At 40.4% G+C, this 17,473-nt stretch overlaps 1 pseudogene across 1 annotated transcript; it reads right to left on the minus strand.

Annotated features, from left to right (window-relative positions):
• Nucleotides 1-6,859: 6,859 nt before the first annotated feature.
• LOC308427468 (NEDD8-activating enzyme E1 catalytic subunit-like) lies at nt 6,860-8,104 on the minus strand (annotated as a pseudogene). The gene has a single exon. The product of its transcript is annotated as an NEDD8-activating enzyme E1 catalytic subunit-like (transcript).
• Nucleotides 8,105-17,473: the final 9,369 nt, after the last annotated feature.

Below are 17,473 nucleotides of genomic sequence, written 5' to 3' on the forward strand. Positions count from 1 at the left end.
AAATCACGCCCAGTACTGGAAACCTAGCCAAGGACACAAAGCTAGTCATGGATCTTCAAGTAGAAATGTGTGCTACTTTGTTAAACCAGCATAATCCCTAACATTCTAAATGTTTGTTCTTATGTAGCCCTCATCCTTCCTCAAGGAAATCCCTCTTTTCAGCATGAAGAGACTTGAATATATAACAGCAACCAGTCAAGAATGCGAAGCCCTACAAAACAACTCCTGTGCTTAAGGCGCAGGAAACATTGCAGAAGAGAGGGTGGAAAGATTGTAAAAGCAAGGGAATCATACAGTTTGATGGAAACAGTGTCTCCTATAAATGTTAGAAGCAAAACCCATAAAAATCACTAGCATTGCTGCCTAAACATGAACTGAACAAGGATTCCAACAACAGGCATGCTATTATAGGTGGGCAAAAGATCACAATGCCTCAACCCTTAACAAAGAACTATTAGCAATTAAGGAAAACTGAGATCTGCAGAAATGGTCTTTCCTAGGGAAGAGCATACCAACTGGGCATCAAATACTGAATAGCTATCCTTGAAAATATACAAGTAATGTTATACTGACTGAGTAGATTGTGTTTATATTTTGGGGAATACATATATATATATATATATATATATATATATATATATATATATATATGGGTGTGTGTGTATACATATATAATGCAATATTTTAACATTTATATTTATGGTATTATATATCATATGTATATATTACAAGTTTGAAAGAGCTTTTAGAGCAGAAAAGGGAAGGAGAAAATCATTTAACTATAATCTTAAGACATTAATAAAAATACATTGAGTGTAGAGATGATGACGTTTATAAAAATTAACATTAGGTACAGTCTGCAGAAGCCATTGCAGCATCACACAGGTTCCCTGTCTAACTACTAAATGTCAGTTTCATGCACAATCATCATTCTTATTGTCTCATTATTATAGTAAATAATAGAGAAGGCTCTTGTTAAGGTTTATATCATGCGAAATGTCCAGTACAGGCTCATGTGTTTGAGCACTTCTTTTCTACAAGGTAGCACAACTTAGGAAAATGTGGGAAGCAGAGGAGGTTGAGCCTAGCTGTAACAACAGGTAGACTGTGGGGAAGGGCTTAGAGCCACTGCATTTAGTCACCTCATAGATTCCTGTCTCAGCACCAGCTGCCCCCAACACTATGCCTTTCCTGCCTCCTTTGTCCCTTCAGTTGCTGCATGTCATGTAGGTGCTCCCTGTGAAATGAAAATCCACTATTAGAGATAGCCCATGGGGACATTAAATGAGAAAAACTCAGTGAGTTGTGCCAGCTGTGACTGATCCACTGATGATGTGATCACTGAAGGAGTCAACGCCATTGTGAGGAGTTACAGACTTGTATACAGTTTGTATAATGCATTGGCTGAGGCTGCTTTGTGTCTGTTCTTTTCTTCTACCAGGGGTTGAACTGAGGCTACAAGGCCTAATAACATCATTTTACCAGCTAAGCCTTCTTACAGGTCCAAAATTCTATTGTTTGTTTCATATTGAGAAGGATTAGTAGGACTAGTTTTTGTCTTTACCATGCTAGGGATAAGAAATCTTACTTTCCAACTAAATCATCTGTTCTGTAGAGCACATAGAAAACATCATACACAGACACATACATGCACATATAATAAAAAGTAAACTAAATTTGGAAGAGTGGTTTGCATGAAGGGTGAACAATTAGACTACCATGCTAGCTTCCTCCTCCTCCTCCTCCTCCTCCTCCTCCTCCTCCTCCTCCTCTTCTTCCTCCTCCTCCTCACCTTCCTCCTCCTCCTTTTTTTTTTGCAGTTTACTTTTTTTCTTGGATAGTTTATATATTTACATTCTAAATGCTATTCTATTTTCTGGTTCCCCCCTCTCCCATTCCTCCTCTTGCTTCTACCACAATTCTTTCCTTCCCACCCACCCACTCCCATCTCAACACCCTGGCATTTCCCTCCACTGGGGAAACAAGCCTTCACAGGACCAAGGGCTTCTCCTCCTATTGATGCCATCTTCTGCTACATATGTGGCTGGAGCTATGGGTTCCCCCCATGTGTTGGTGGTTTAGTCCTTTGGAGATCTGGGGGAGGGTCTGGTTGGTTGATATTGTTGTTCTTCCTATGGATTGCAAACCCCTTCAGCTCTTTTAGTCCTTTTTCTTAACTCTTCCATTGGGGTCCCCATGCTTAGTCTGATGGTTAGTTGCAAGCATTTTATTCTGTATCAGAAAGGCTCTGGAAGAGCCTCTCAGGAGACATAAATATCATGCTCCTGTCAGCAAGTACTTCTTGGCAACAGCAATAGTAACTGGGTTTGGTGGCTGAATATGGGATGGATCCCCAGGTGGAGCAGTCTCTGGGTGGACTGTTCAACTCTTTGTCCCTGTATTTTCTTCCTTGAGCATTTTGTTCCCCCTTCTAAGAACTGAAGCATCCACATTTTGGTCTTCCTTATTCTTGAGGTTCATATGGTCTGTGAATTATATCTTGGGTATTCCAGGTTTTTGGGCTAATATCCACTTATTAGTGAGTGCATACCATGGGCATTCTTTTGTTACTGGGTTACCTCACTCAGGATATTTTCTAGTTCCATTCATTTGCCTAAGAATTTCATGAAGTCATTGTTTTTAATACCTGGGTAGTACTCCATTTTCTAAATGTACCACATTTTCTGTATTCATTCCTCTGTTGAAAGACATCTGGGTTCTTTCCAACTTCTGGCTATTATAAATAAGGCTGCTATGAACACAGTGGAGCATGTGTCCTTGTCATATGTTGGAGCATCTTTTAGCTATATGCCCAAGAGTGGTATATCTGGGTCCTCAGGTGACACTATGTTCAATTTTCTGAGGAAATGCCAGACTAATTTCCAGAGTGGTTGTCCCAGCTTGCAATTCTACCAACAATGGAGGAATGGGACTGCTTCAAGTTTCTCACCATTTAGTTTGGTGTTGATTACTGGTTTGCTGTATATTACTTTTATTATGTTTAGCTATAGGCCTTGAATTTCTGATCTTTCCAAGACTTTTATCATGAAGGGGTGTTGAATTTTGTCAAATGCTTTTTCAGCATCTAATGAGCTGATCATGTTTTTTTTTTTTTTTTTTTTCATTGAGTTTATGTCTACAGTGGATTAGGTTGATGGATTTCTGTATATTGTACCATCCCTGCATCCCTGAGATAAAGCCTACTTGATCAAGGTGAATGATCATTTTGATGTGTTCTTGGATTTGGTTTGGGAGAATTTTATTGAGTGTTTTTGTATTGATATTCCTAAAGGAAATTGGTCTGAAGCTCTCTATCTTTGTTGGGTCTTTGTGTGGTTTCGGTATAAGCATAATTGTGGCTTCAAAGAATGAATTGGGTACTGTTTCTTTTATTTTCTATTTTGTGAAATAGTTTGAAGAGTATTAGTATTAGGTCTTCTTTAAAGGTCTGATAGAATTATGCACTAAACCCATCTGGTCCTAGGCATTTTTTTGGTTAGGAGACTTTTAGTAACTGCTTCTATTTTTTAGGGGTTATGGGACTGTTTACATGGTTTATCTACTCCTGGCTTAACTTTGGTACCTGGTATCTATATACAAAATTGTCCATTTCCTTCAGATTTTTCAGTTTTGTTGATTATAGGCTCCTGATTATAGGTAGTAGGATCTGATAATTTTTTAATTTCCTCAGTGTCTTTTGTTATGTCTTCCTTTTTATTTCTGATTCTGTTAATTTAGATGCTGTTACTGTAATATGGTTAGTCTGGCTAAGGGTTTATCAATCTTGTTGATTTTCTCAAAGACCCAGCTCCTGGTTTTGTTGATTCTTTGTATAGTTCTTTTTGTTTCTACTTGGTTGATTTCAGCTCTGAGTTTGATTATTTCCTACCATCTATTTCTCTTTGGTTTATTTGCTTCTTTCTGGTCTAGAGCGTTCAGGTGAGCTATTAAGATGTTAGTGTATGTTCACTCCAGTTTTTTTTTTTTTTTTTTTTTTTTTACTCAGAGCCATGAGTTTTCCTCTTAGCACTGCTTTCATTGTGTTCCATAAGTTTGGGTATGTTGTGCCTTCATTATCATTAAATTCTAAAAAGTCTTTAATTTCTTTCTTCACCAAGTTATTACTGAGTAGAGCGTTGTTCAGTTCCCAGGTATATGTGGGATTTCTGTTGTTATTGAAGACCAGCCTTAGTCTGTGGTGATCTGATAGAATACATGGGGTAATTTTAACCTTCTTGTATCTGTTGAGGCCTGTTTTGTGACCAATTACATGGTTTGTTTTGGAGAATGTACCATGAAGTGCTGAGAAGAAGGTGTATTCTTTTGTTTTAGGATGAAATGCTCTATAGATATCTTTTAAATATATTTGGTTCATAACTTCTGTTAGTTTCACTGTGCCTCTGTTTACTTCCTGTTTCTATAATCTGTTCATTGATGAAAGTGGGGTGTTGAAGTCTCCCACTATTATTGTGTGTGGTACAATGTGTGCTTTGAGCTTTAGTAAAGTTTCTTTTATGAATGTGGGTGCCCTTGCATTTGGAGCATAGATGTTTAGAATTGAGAGTTCATCTTGATAGATTTTTTCTTTGATGAGTATGAATGTCTTTTCTTAGCTCTTTTGGTAACTTGTGTTTGAAAATCAATTTTATTCAATATTAGAATATCTACTCCAGCTTGTTTCTTAGGATCATTGGCTTGGGAATTTTTTTTTCCAGCCTTATACTCTGAGTTAGTGTCTGTCATTGTCACTGAGGTGTGTTTCCTGTACACAGCAAAATGTTGGGTCCTGTTTATGTTTCAAGTCTGTTAGTCCATGAGTCCACTGATGTTAGGAGATATTAAGGAATAGTGATTGTTGGTTTTTATTATTTTTGTTCTTAGAGGTAGAATTATGTTTGTGTTTTTTTTCCTCTTTTGTATTTGTTGCAAGATTACTTTCTTGCTTGCTTAGGGTGTAGTTTTTCTCCTTGTGTTGGAGTTTTCCATCTATTGTCCTTTGTAGGGCTGGGTTTGTGGAAAGGTATTGTGTAATTTTTTTTGTCATGGAATATCTTGGTTTCTCCACTATGTTAATTGAGAGTTTTGCTGGATATATATCCTGGGCTGGCATTTGTGTTTTCTTAGAGTCTGTATGACATCTGTCCAGGATCTTCTAGCTTTCATAGTCTCTGGTGAGAAGTCTGGTGTAATTCTGAAGGTGTGTCTTTATATGTCACTTAACCCTTTTCCCTTACTGCTTTCTTTGTTTTGTGCATTTGGTGTTTTGACTATTATGTGATGGGAGGATTTCTTTTCTGGTCTAATCTATTTGGAGTTCTGTAGGCTTCTTGTATGTTCATAGGCATCTCTTTCTTTAGGTTAGGAAACTTTTATTCCATAATTTTGTTAACGATATTTACTGGCCCTTTAATTTGGGAATCTTCCATCTCTTTATACCCATCATTCTTAGGTTTAGTTTTCTCACTGTTTCCTGAATTTCCCAGATATTTTGGATTAGGAGCTTTTTGCATTTTGCATTTTCTTTGACTATTGTGTCAATATTTTCTATGGTATCTTCTGTCTCTGAGATTCTGTCTTCTATGTCTTGTATTCTGTTGGTGATGCTTGTGACTGTGACTCCTGATCTCTTTCCTAGGTTTTCTATCTCCAGGTTTGTCTCTTTTTGTGATTTCTTTCTTGTTTTTATTTCCTTTTTTAGATTCTGGATGGTTTTGTTCAATTCCTTCACTTGTTTGGTTATATTTTCCTGTAATTCTGTAAGGGAATTTTATGTTTCCTCCTTAAGGGCTTCTACTTCTTTACCCATGTTCTTTCTTTCTTTCTTTCTTTCTTTACTATAAAAATTAAATCATATTATTTCATTTACCAATTAGAACAAATAAACCTAGTCTGTACTATGGAAATCACCCTAGTAAAATTTAAAAATTTTAACTCAGGTACAATAAAAGTCTGGTAATAATCACTATTAAACATTTAAAAATTATTTCTACATGACTATAAAATTATCTACTATTATTGATATAATTTGACATTTTCAATAAAAAGTAGACAATGTACAATTTTATTAATAAATATTACAAAAGCATCAATGATAACTGTTTAAACATTAATTTTATTTGAATAGCCATGTCTTGGTTTTAATTTGTGTATACTGGTCTCTGTAGCATTACAAATAAATACATAAAAATATTTTATATTTTCATGCACAGATATGAATCTATAATACTGTTTACAAATTATCTAGACAAATTAAACTGTAATAATTAATACAGACATGGATAGTCACAATTATATGAGTAGTAATAAAGAAACTGCCTATGTTTCATATACTCTCGATGTCAGGTTGTAAATATTTAATGTTCTTAAGACATAATTTCTCATTTCCATTCAAGGATACATTTTATACATGTTGATGCTCAAGTGCAAGCTGAGGAATATGCTTTTTGACCATAACAAGCTCACACAAAAGACAGTGTTTTCCCTGTTTTAAAGAAGCAATACAGTTGTTGGTAATTTTTCCTGGATGCATAGTTTTCCATATTACTAAGATAAAAATGCTTACTAGCCAAACCACAAAGTTCAGTCTTTAAGAGAAACTTATAAAGTTAGAAAAAGAGTCATTCATGCATTCATATATATATATACATATATATATATACATACACACACACACACACACACACACACACATCTATCTATCTTTCTATTTATCTATCCATCTAAAGTCAAATTCTAGCCACACTAATGCTAAAAATGACATCAATTAAATTTCCTTTCTTGGGTGTTCCCCTCTGCCTCATCTTTCCAGCTCTTTAATTCCATACCATTTATAAAGTATATTATATCTATGAATTTTCCATTATGTAAAATAAATTTTGAATAATATAATCTGTGCCACATCCAGTTCTTGTCCATCAACTAGTCCAGGTTTTTTTTTTTTTTTTTAATGTTTTGAAAAGATTGGGCCTTGTTTGTTCTTCAATAGACATTACTGACTTCAGGAAAAGTGTCCTGTTTTTCCCCTCTAATGTGACTGTGATAGCTGGGCACTTCAAATGCAGAGAAGCACTATTGGTTAGATAGTCTAAGACCTCTTGTTTAGCTGATGGGGAAAATTGTCAGTCTACATCATTGAATGCCAAGTAATTATTAAGGGGAATGTACACACTTGTAGCTATCTTGAAAACCTCAGTGGCACACACAGCTGCTATGACTGCATTTGTAGAAGCTACAACAGGGATGGTTATTTATTTTACTACCCCTTTGAGCGAGTCTGTAGTAACACCTCTAACATTATAATGTGATGCTCTCTCTACAGACTTTTGGAAAATCCACTGCATATGTTTAGGATCATCTTTGTTTAATGGAACCCCATCTCCAGAAGGCTGCTCTTTAGGCCCACGACAACATCCTTACATACTCAGTACAGTGTTCTGGGAGCATGGGCATATATGAAATGGTACACATGGGGAAATTGACCTGTGGTGGGTAGAGTTCCAGAGTGCACTCAGTACAAGCAGTCATTCCAGGCAAAATCACTCAGGCATTTCCTTTAAAGCCTTCTGTCCCCCGATCTATCAAAGGTACAATGGAGCTTGGATCCAACACACCATCTTCATAATTTAGAAGAGATATCATTCCACTGATCCATCTCCTGGCTATGATAGAGTCTAGGTCACATACAATGATATGAAATTGTGGGACCATTAGGATCTCTGTCATTTAGGAACTCTGCAGCGGCTTTGGTCTTGGGCCTTGTGTCATCTTTAGGCCTAAATAAAAACCGCCTATTTAAATTAGAAACATTTAGAGTGTCCATGTCTATAACATGAATCTGTCTAAAACCAGACAATGCCAGATTTTTCAGAAGCTCACATCCTAAGCCACCAGCTCCAATGACTGGAGCTTAACATGTATCTAACAAGAGCTGGAGTGATTCAGTGCTTGGTTCAAAATCGGGGTGTGTGAAGGGTCCGGACCACTTGAGGAACTTCTTTACATGGTTCCAGTGACCTTCCCAGTCTCCAGTGTCCCCACACCCACCATTAACCAGCAGCTCCTCTATTTGCCTTCTTTTCTTCTCTGGCTCCTCGCCATCCGCCATATTGTTCCCTGCCTCCCTTTATTTCTTTAAGGGAGTTATTTATGTACTTCTTAAAGTTCTCTATCATCATCATGAGATGTGATTTTAAATCCAAATCTTGCTTTTCCAGCGTGTGGGGTATCCAGGACTTGCTGTGGTGTGAGAACTGGGTTCTGATGATTCCAATTAGCCTTGGTTTCTGTTGCTTAGGTTCTTGCACTTGCCTTTCTCCACCTGGTTATCTTTGGTGTTATTTGGTCTTGCTGTCTCTGTCTAGAGCTTGTTCCTCCTGTAGCCTATGAGCCTGTGATCTTAGGAGTGAGAACACTCCTGGGAGACCAGTTCTCAGAGAACCCTATTCACATTCAATTGCGGATTCAAGTCCTGTACCAAAGGAGATTTGGTTCTCACTTTCATACTGTCTTCCTACAGAAAATCAAGATCAAGTGAGCTTTTGTCCTTCTGCTCCATGGGACATTTCTGTCATCGTTGTCCTCTGTCATGGTTGGTTCAACAAGTCACACTCCAGTGGTCTCCTTAGTATAATCCTGTCTCCTCTGTGTATGGGAGGCAGCCTTTGTTCAAGTCTCTCCTGGAATAGAATCACAACATATCTAGCGGCCTTTTCACTTCATTGATTAGACAGACCTTGGGATATTTGATCATACATATGTGGCCTTCTGTTTCTCTGTAAGAGCTGTTTGGCTTGCTGTAACTTTCATTTGAAAGCTGCAGTGTGGCCATTTTCAGGACAGCCCTGACATCTAGTGGCTGAGGCTAAGGTAGAGGACCGCTCTTGCTCCACAGAGGTTTTTTTTTTTTTTTTTTTTTTTTTTTTTTTTTTTTTTTTTTCAGCTTTTAGGAACTTTATTTTCCTTCCACTTTTTTCCCTTTGCTCGGGCATCTGCAGAGCAGCTCAGGATCACTCAGTGGTAGCTCCAACCCATTCAGCAGCCTGTGCTGTGGGAGCTGCTGACCAGTCCTCAGTGGCTGGCTACGCACTCTAGTCTCCCATGGGGAACTGCTGGATGGGCACAGAGGGCACCCGTACACCCTCAGACCAGTTGGCCACCTTAGGCTGAGCAGCAGTGAACTCAGGAGCTGCTGCGGTCCATTCACCCTGGAATTCTGCCTTGGTCACAGACTTCTCAGCAGCAGCCTGTTCCTCCTTCTCAATCTCCTCTGGGTCTCTGTAGAAGTACAGATCAGGCATAACCTCCCATGGGTGCTCACAGGAAACAGTACCTCGCATGCGGAGTACCTCCTGGGCCAGCATCCACCACATCAGACCCACTGAGTGAGCTCCCTTGTTGTTGCATGGGATGGCAATGTCCACATAGCACAGGGAAGAGTCTGTGTTAGACAGAGCAATGGTGGGCAGGTTGACATAAGAGGCCTCTGTGAGGGGCTGGTGGTCAGCCCTGGGATCAGTCATCACAAGAAGCCGTGGCTCCCTGAAGGATGCTTGCTGTGTGGTTGTTGATATTAGACATGTGTGTCTGGGTGAAGATCAGCCACTCAGGATGTGGACAGAGAACTGGGCACCATGCTGTGCTTGCAGCATAAGTGGTACCAAGAAGACCCACATAGCAACCTGGAATAAACCTGGAATAAAATAAATAAAGGAAGGATGATTAGCTTCTTTTCAAAATAAATGTTATTGTCTGCTTCAGCTGCCCAATGCCACCACTATTTCTTGATACATCACCTCATTATACTAATAGGCCTGGTGAACAGATCCTGGGTAATTCACAATAATATATCAGATTCATTGCCTGCAGTGCATCTCTGACTTTGCCTTGCTGTATGTACACGGGCTCATTTCCATCCTTACAACATCTTCTAATCATTTTAGCATCTAACAGTTTCCTCTTTTGTGGCTCCCTTTGCTGAGCATCTTACCCTCCCATCTGACCTATCTTGACATAAATGTCAGGATCTCTTGGCCTTCCTTTCTCTGAAGAATGTTGCTAATCTGAAGCCCAACATTAAAGAGTTGATGACTTGAAGATGCTCTCAGGAGTCATCTTTGGTTTGGAGGAACTTCTACTTTTTGTCTCACACCCAGTCTATGTGTCTCTCTCTGGAACAGTAGGGAGTGGCCCTGTTGTGCACATCCTCCAGAGTGATCTCGACAAGCATGACACTTTTATTCAGAGCCCCCTCTATGTACTCCAGTTAAGGGTTTGCAGCCTGGGGGTGGTTGGATGGGATGTTCGCTCATTCATGAAACAACAGTGCTATAAGGGCCTTGGGTGGATGCACTATATTCATCTAGGGAGTATGTCCATGGGGTATGTCCATGAGGTGAACCAACTGTTTGTCCTAGACGTAGGTCTAGAGAGAAAGTTTAAAAGCTGTAAGCAGAGAGAGGTGGGCCACTGCTACGGGGAATATGTGGTATAACCATAAACTGAAACTTTATTTGAACAGACAAATAGTCCCCATGGGGTCATAGGAGGGAATGCAGACAGAAGTGGGTGTGTTGTTCTCGCCCATCAGATCTTCAGTATGCTCTAGAGTGCCTCTGTTCCCTCTGCACATGACAAGGGCCCGTGAGTACTGAACCTTCCCCAGAGGGAAGAAGTGTGAGCTCCCTGGATACTACTCTCATGTGACCTCACTGATTCACTGGTGTCATTCTTGATAGAAACCTGACATTTGGTCATCGTGAAGTTGGCCCTAGGATACTAGACCTGTCTTTGGGTGGGGCAGTGTGTGGGTTGCTGGGTACCATGGTTAAAATTGTCATAAATGAGATAATGTCCCATAGATACTGATCTGCCTTGTGCACAGCCTAAGACCCAGCCCCATGGATTTGTGTCTTCTCTGAGGTCAGTAAGGGGATAGGCTATTTATAATTCATCCAACATGGAGGTACAATATGGTGGTCCCTGGCTATTGATCCCTCCTGGAACATGCCATTTATTTGGCTCCCCTGGGTGCTGTCTTATTATGGTGTCACCTAGTCAGTTCCTTTACCTTGAGGAACAGTGTGTGGCTGTTTGGGCATCAGTCCTGCTTTGTAATAGAAACGGGCTGGGTCCTGTGGGCACTAGTCACTTAAGATGTCATTGTGTGGCCTTCTGGCTACTGATATTACAAAGAGGTCATTAGTTGATCCTGGAGGCTACTTGACCAGTCCTGATGCAATATATGGCCTCTACCCCAGGAGTTTTGGTCCTGCAGTGGTGGGTAGCATGTGAGCTGTCCACTAGTGACTTGACTTGCCCTACTTCTCTTCAGATCCAGTATGTATTCAACTTTTAGGATACCAAGTAGCCGAGTGTAAGTGTGGCATTTACTCAGCCCCTGGGTGTTGGGTTTGTCCTATGGTCTGACTATTGTGGCCTACATAGGAAGTTGACATGCCCTAATCCTAGCATTCAGTAAATCTTGGTCTTGAGACTGCTTTGAGGCCAGCATGTTACTGTGGCACTCAGATCTGGGTCTTGCTTCTAGTCAGCAGGTGACGAATCCCTGGTCACTGGGCTTGCCTATGGAGCTGTATGCAAAGTGGCCCCTTAGGTACTACAGACCTGTTGTGTGTGTGTTTGAGTTTGTGTGTGTGTGTGTGTATGTGTGTGTGCGCGAGTGAATGTGCATGTTTTTTTGGGGGGGGTTGTGTGCATGTGTGTGTACCTTTGGTTTTTCTTTTGTGCAGTTTTTTATTTTTCATTTTTCCTTCAGTGTAGTTAACATGTTCAGATTGGAGTTTTCCTTCTAGTATCTTCTGCATGGCTCAATTTGTAGATAGATATTGTTTAACATTCTTCTCCCACAGGTATCTTGTTTTCTCCATCTCTGTTGATTGAGACGTTTGCAGGGCATCATATTCTGGAATGATATCTCTCATCTCTTAGAGTCTGTAAGTCAGCTTTCTAGGTCTTTCTGAGTTTTAGTGTATCCGTTGAAAATTCTGGGGAAATTTAAAGAGGCCTGCCTCCATATGTAACTTTTCTCCTTTCCCTTTCAGTTTTAATTTTTTCTATATATTTAGTATTTTGTTTATCATATAGTGGGAGGCCTTTCTTTTCTGGCTCAATCTATGTGGTGTTTATATGACACATGTACATTATAAGTATCTTTTTAGTTTAGAGAAAATTTCCTCTATAATTTTGTTAAAATAATTTACTGGTCCTTTGAGCTGAGAATCTTCTTCTATTGCTGTTTTTCTAAGGTTTGGTTTTTTTCTTATAGTGTCCCAGACACTGTGTGTGTTTGTGTGAAAAACTTCTTAGGAACATTTTCTTTGAATGATGCATGAATTTCTCATGTTTCTTCTATCCCTGAGATTCTCTCTTCCATGTCCTGTATTCTGTCGGTTATGCTTATGTCTGTCGTTTCTGTTTGCTTAGATTTTTCATTTCCTGGATTCATTCAGTTTGTGTTTTCCTTTTTTGCTTCTGTATCCATTTTTGGGTCTTGAACCAGTTCATTCATTTTTTTTTCATCTGTTTGTATTTTTCATTATTTCTTCCAAACATCTATTCATTTTCTCTTTAAAGGCCTTTATCATCTTCAAAAGATTTGATTTAAGGTCATCTTTGTGTGTTTCAGCTGTTGCCTTGTCCAAGGCTTACTGTAGTAGACACCTGGCCTCTAGTGGTTCTATATGTTCTAGATGTATTTTCTTTTCTTCTTACACTGGGGCCTAATTTCAGGGTTGGGGTTTTTATAAGTTAAGGTGCTGATTTCTGAGTTTATTTTGTTAGAATGAATCAATTTTAAACCTTGAATTTTGTTTCTTTTCTGCTCTTCTGGCCTGGGTTGCATGCAGTTCTGGTGACAAGCCAGACTCAGGTCCAGTAGGGTATCTTTCCTGGAGTTTTGTGGCCTGGATGACCTCTGAGATTTTGGGAACCAACATTGCCTTTGGGATCCCTAGATCTTGCATGGCCTCTGGGAATACAGAGACCTTCTAGCAAAGTGGGATAACTAGGTCTTCAGGTAGTACTATGTCCAGTTTTCTGAGGAACCGCCAGACTGATTTCCAGAGTGGTTGTACCAGCTTACAACCCCACCAACAGTAGAGGTGTGTTCCTCTTTCTCCACATCCTCGCCAGCATCTGCTGTCATCTGAGTTTTTGATCTTAGCCATTCTGACTGGTGTGAGGTGGAATCTCAGGGTTGTTTTGATTTGCATTTCCCTGAACAGATGCACCATTTCCCGATCCTTGGTCTTAGAGCACAAGCCATTGGTGCACTGTTCAGGATGCACTCTGATACCTGCACCCCTAGAGTTCCTGATGGCCGCTCCCATGATAGTCAGTGGAGAGAAAGTGTGGACTCACTGTGGGCTCAGGAGGAAAGTGCTCTCGTGGCTCCTCTGGATGCTCAGCCATCTGTGGGCAGGCCGTGAGTTCTCTAACTTGCATTTCTTAATTATCCTTAGTGGTTTAAAATACAAAATTATAGTTTCTGAATTAAAGCTCTTTCAGTATGAAATTATGACACATAGACATAGAGACTGGAAATGTTCTTGACTCCTAAATGGTATGTCATCATCCAACAGAACAGGTTTCTTCTTTGACTCAGTTTTGCAAAATAAATAAACAAATAAACAGTTAAAGCTTTACATGGTTAGACATTAAACATATTTTTTTATTTTTTGCTTCAGAGCCTCATTTTTAGGAATCTATTCTAATGAAATAGTAGTTTTTTTACCCCACAGGCGCAAGTTTAAAACTTGGAACATTAGCTGATATTTTCAAAACTTGTCACATGTTGAACTTAAAAGTTTTTTTCATTAATTAATTAGCTTATCTATCTATTTATTCATCTTATTCTGATCTCAGCTGCCATCCTCTCTTACCAGAACCACCATCACATGCCCTTCCACCTTTTCCCCTCCTCATGGGTACCAAGCTGCTGCAGGACTAGGTACATCCTCTCCCACTGAGGCCAGAAAAGGCAGCCGAGCTAGAGAAAAGGGATACCTAGCTAGGTAACAGCGTCAGATACAGACCCTGCTCCAGTTTTTTTGGGGACCCACATGAAGACAAAGCTGCACATTTGCTGTGTGTGTGTGCATGGGGCCCAAGTCCAGCCCATGCATACTCTTTGGCTGGTGATTTAGTCTCTGTGAGTCTCCAAGGGCCCATGTCACTTGACTCTGTAGGTCTTGTGTCCTTGGTCCCTCCAGCTGGGTCCATTCTTCCCCCAGTTCTCCACAAGATGCTCGTGGCTCCATCTAATGCTTGGCTTTAGGTCATTGCATCTGCTTCCCTAGATGCTGGGTGAATGCTGGTAGGATTTGCTGGTAGGATTTGCTGAAGGGGATAGAAGAAAGAGGATAATGAGTTTTATTCCAGCCTGGATATATATCTATATCTATATCTATATCTATCTATATCTATATCTATATCTATATCTATCTATCTCTATCTCTATCTCTATCTATATCTATCTATATCTATATCTATATCTATCTATATCTATATCTATATCTATCTATCTCTATCTCTATCTCTATCTATCTATATCTATATATATTTAAATCGGTCTTTGTTAGCCTAAACAGACCTTAGATGAGGAAAAACATAATTATCCATTAATTAATTTACTTTTTCATCTTGCATTCCAATGCTGCTCCCCCATCCCAACACACACAGTCCCTCCTCCCTACCTCATCCCACTCTCCCCTGACACAGTGGGGACTCCCTGCTCCTCCCTACCTCATCCCACTCTCCCCTGACACAGTGGGGACTCCCTGCTCCTCCCTACCTCATCCCACTCTCCCCTGACACAGTGGGGACTCCCTGCTCCTCCCTACCTCATCCCACTCTCCCCTGACACAGTGGGGACTCCCTGCTCCTCCCTACCTCATCCCACTCTCCCCTGACACAGTGGGGACTCCCTGCTCCTCCCTACCTCACCCCACTCTCCCCTGACACAGTGGGGACTCCCTGCTCCTCCCTACCTCATCCCACTCTCCCCTGACACAGTGGGGACTCCCTGCTCCTCCCTACCTCATCCCATTCTCCCCTGAGACAGTGGGGACTCCCTGCTCCTCCCTACCTCATCCCACTCTCCCCTGACACAGTGGGGACTCCCTGCTCCTCCCTACCTCATCCCATTCTCCCCTGAGACAGTGGGGACTCCCTGCTCCTCCCTACCTCACCCCACTCTCCCCTGACACAGTGGGGACTCCCTGCTCCTCCCTACCTCACCCCACTCTCCCCTGACACAGTGGGGACTCCCTGCTCCTCCCTACCTCATCCCACTCTCCCCTGACACAGTGGGGACTCCCTGCTCCTCCCTACCTCATCCCACTCTCCCCTGACACAGTGGGGACTCCCTGCTCCTCCCTACCTCACCCCACTCTCCTCTGACACAGTGGGGACTCCCTGGGTATCCACTGCCCTGGTGCATATTTTTATGCCAAGAATAATGGCAACTTTTTTTTTTAATGCTGTGGTGATCCCAATTAAAAAATAAATAACTGATTTGCAGACAGACATATTAAAAATGTCTTTTGACCCCCAAAGCATTGCAACTAATATGTTGAGAAAATATGCCAAGGTCTTTGTCAGATTGCCTTGGATCATTATTACATCATAAAATATGAATTATTCAGTCTCTGGTGTTTAGTCTTTTGTTTACCTATTTATCAAGATCACATATTAATAAAGACATAAAATATTTAATAAATAGGGCTGGAGAGATGGCTCAGTGGTTAAGAGCTCTGACTGCTCTTCCAGAGGTCCTGAGTTCAACTCCTAACAACCACATGGTGGCTCACAACCGTCTGTAATGATGTGTCTGAAGACAAAGACAGTGTACTCATATACCTAAAACAAATAAAAATTTAAAAGATATTTAGTAAATATTAAAATGTCTCATAGCCTTGTAAGTTCAATCATTTTAGAAACTGTTTTTAAACTAGCATTTTAATTTTTGTGAAACTCTAAGACCTTAGTTAAAGAATTTTAAAATGTCTCAATTGTGTGGTTTTTGCAATATCAAAATAAGTACCTCTCTAAAGAGTGAAAGCACAGAGCGCAATCATAATGTTAAAAGTCAAAACCAAGTTTTAACATATAAACAATTTAGTGGTTTTTAAAATCAATACCAAGTGAGTTACTTGTATGTTTCAAAGTTTGGCGGCCAGCAAGATACATTCTTATATACAAATGGAAGTACATTCTTACTGCCACATTAAACAAGCACTGTCTTAAAGCCAATCTTCTATAAACCTGGTTTTTAGGACAGAACAGGAATTATACAAAATTCTTATCCCAATTTAAAAGTATTTTTGAGACTGTGTTGGTTCATGCCTTGTGTTGCTGCCAGAATGGCTTCAATCCCGAGTTATTAGTTTTAAATTGACTTTTTGTTTCAGATATCACAGGTCTTCGATTTCAATAGTGAAACACCATGCTATCTGGTGAACCCAATTTTTATGGGCACAGTGGTTTTGTAGTGGGACGAGTCACTGGCTTCCCTAACAGAGAGAGCTGAGGAACCATGACCAGTTCCCCTTCGAGAGAAGAGTGCGCGGAACACATGAGGACTGAGCTTTGCAGCCAGCATTCCCTAAGTTACCATATACATGACTTCAGTTCAGATTTTCTAAAATGAGGATGGCATTTCTGTATCGCTCCGGGATATGTTGCATTTATTTCGGTGTTTAATTACTCACATGGTTAGTTTGGAGAAGATGCGTATTATGGCCGCCCATTTATTATGTACACAGAAATCTTCCATGCATGTTGAATGCTACTACAGATGGTTACTACATCTCCAATAATTTTATCTGTAAAAAAGAAACTAATTCCAAATATATTTTTTTGTTCAGTCTTTTATTTCTGTGAGATGGCAACAAGTTTTGAAAGCATAGAAAGTTTTTCCCTCAAGGCTCTGGGGCTCAGTTGTAAGTCATGTAGCGGGGAGTGGCGCTGAACTTGGCGTTAAGACTTGATGACCTTCGTTACAGCTTCTAAGAAGTCCTTCTCTGTAGCAATCTTCCTCCACGCTCGGACTGCAAACATAGCAGCTTCTGGGCAAACACTTCTAATCTCTGCTCCAGGACTATCTGGACACAGGCGGGCTAACAGCTCAAATGAAGTCTCTTTCCACACTCATTGAGCGAGCATGAATCTTAAAAGATGTGTGTTCGATCCTCTAAATCAGGAAAGCTGAACTCAATCTTTCCGTCCAGTCTCCCTGGTCTCATCAGCGCTGGGTCCAGAGTATCAGGTCGGTTGGTGGCCATGAGCACTTTGATGTTGCCCCGAGGATCAAAGCCATCCAGTTCTCCGTGCTTCATTGTCACCCCCAGCGCCATCCTCAAACTGAGCTCCTCCAGTGGCATCAGTTTCAGCAAAGAAAAAAATAAGGCAGGCTATTTTTTTTTTTTTTTTTTTTTTTTTGCCCTGGCCACTTCAA

The sequence above is a fragment of the Micromys minutus genome, assembly GCF_963924665.1.
Source record: "Micromys minutus genome assembly, chromosome: 11".
In the NCBI taxonomy this organism is placed as follows: domain Eukaryota; kingdom Metazoa; phylum Chordata; class Mammalia; order Rodentia; family Muridae; genus Micromys; species Micromys minutus.